Source organism: Aplysia californica, unplaced genomic scaffold (assembly GCF_000002075.1).
Source record: "Aplysia californica isolate F4 #8 unplaced genomic scaffold, AplCal3.0 scaffold00255, whole genome shotgun sequence".
In the NCBI taxonomy this organism is placed as follows: Eukaryota; Metazoa; Mollusca; class Gastropoda; order Aplysiida; family Aplysiidae; genus Aplysia; species Aplysia californica.
The window spans coordinates 952,730-954,761 of NW_004797525.1; positions in this window are offsets into that span (position 1 = coordinate 952,730).

A 2,032-nucleotide genomic window follows, 5' to 3' on the forward strand; every position below is an offset into this window, starting at 1 on the left:
AATTATATTAAGCCTAAAATAAATGAGGGAATAAAAAATGCCCAACGGGTGTCGATATCTTCAATTTCATTATTTTGACGAGCGCCTGATTTCACTGCGTCGCGACAAATGGTTTCCAGGCAACTGGGGTATCGTAAAGTCACTGCCTTGAATTACAAAGTTTTATCTGACATTTTTGACCGTTTTGGGTTACAAAGACCATGAGGTCAAAAACCTAATTATGTCCAAACTGCTCTTTCAAAATCATAAGATTATTCGGAGTCCTTACCACGATATTCAAAGAATTGCTTTCGAAAAAGCTTGACGTGTAAAGTAACTCAAATTGTTTAACGTTAAATTTCTTAAAACTAGGTACTGAGCAAATAGAACAGTGTAAATTTGAGGTAACGAGGTGACGACTACCAGCGGAAACATCATAAGACAGTCGCTGCAGTGGAACACACAGGGGGAACGAGACAGGGGTAGGCCACGGGAAACATGGAGGAGATGTGTGGAAAGGGACATGAGAGAGATGAAGCTCACTTGGAACGAGCTTGAAAGGACGGCCCAGGACTGAGAAAATTGGAAGGAGCTTGTTGTATGTAGCCTGTACCCTGCCAGGGGGGGGGGGTTTGGCATTGATGATGATGATGATGATGATGATGATGATGATGATGATGATGATGATGATGATGATGATGATGATGATGATGAAGTGACGACTTGATGCGTCAAAAGCAACAGACCGAAACAAACCTGGAAGAAGGAAAAATCGTTTTCTGCTCCAGCGCTCCTCACTCCCTCGGCAAATCGGAGAGAAGGCTGGGTTCATGTTTGACTTGATGTAACTGCTGCGATCTCGTAGCGGCATGACCTTGATCTATCCGCCTGTCGTCTTTTCATGTCCCTAAAGCGATATTTAATTGGGCCGTTGGTTGAGGGAATAAACATCACACCTGTGTTTGTGTTGTAGTGGTTGTAAGGCGCTTTCCCGTCGCGTGAAAGGGAACCGAGTTCCATGTCCGTGGGGGGAGAAATGGGATCGAGTATCTTCGGTCTTTCCGTAGGAATGTTGTATCCCTCTCAGCCCGTGTTGGCCCTGACAGACATCACCCCCGGGGCGGTGCTTCTGACTGAAGTGCCTTTAGGCCATTCCCAAAGGGGGAACATTAATATGTTCTTATGCACTGTAATTTTTTTTAATGGGCTGATTCATCAATGTCATGCTCATAACAGTGACTGAACTGCAACAGGGAACTGCTACTGTTTCTTTCCTAATCCTTACTATCGTCATTTTACCTCTACTTGTTTTTGTATGTTTGTCACACTCTTGTGACCCTCTATTTCCTAGGTAACTTGATAGTCGAAGTAGACCATGTGCAGTTGAAGCTTGAGAGGTGAGCAGAGTAAACCTGATTCCCTGTAAAGACTTCTCTGTTGACATCCACTGCTTGGCGCTCATATGATCGTATGCAGTTGCGAGCGCCGAAAAAACTCTACTAAACTAAAAACTGACAGACAGGATGGAGGCCCGCCTTCTAAATGTTCTAAATTGTGTCGGAGCGAGAGAGGGGGAAAAGGAGGGGGGGGGGGGGGGGGAGGGAGAGAGAGAATGAGAATGGATAGAAAGGAGAGAGAGAGAGAGAGAGAGAGAAGGTAGGGGGGGGTTAAAAATATGCAAAAACCATGGTCAGGAGTAATTAATCATTTAAGTTTAATCATGACAGAACATCAAAGAAATTATTTTCCAAGGTTGGGGCATTTCAAAGAATATAATACATTGTGCTTCATAGCCTTGAGTTGATTATTGTGGGAAACAGAAAAGCATTCCCTGCCAGCTCTCTTGGAATGCCGCATTTCTCGCATTGCGCAATCTTACAGTACAAGGTTCAAATGAGAGTGAAACCTATCCAATGACTAACGACTAATCGCCTTATTCAGTAAGGTTTAAGTGGGTGGTTGGCGGGTGCTCTGGTGTGGTTTGCTCCTTCTTTCCTATCAAACATCTATCGTCCTTATCTCCCCTTCTTCTTTTTTATGTTTGATACTCTCT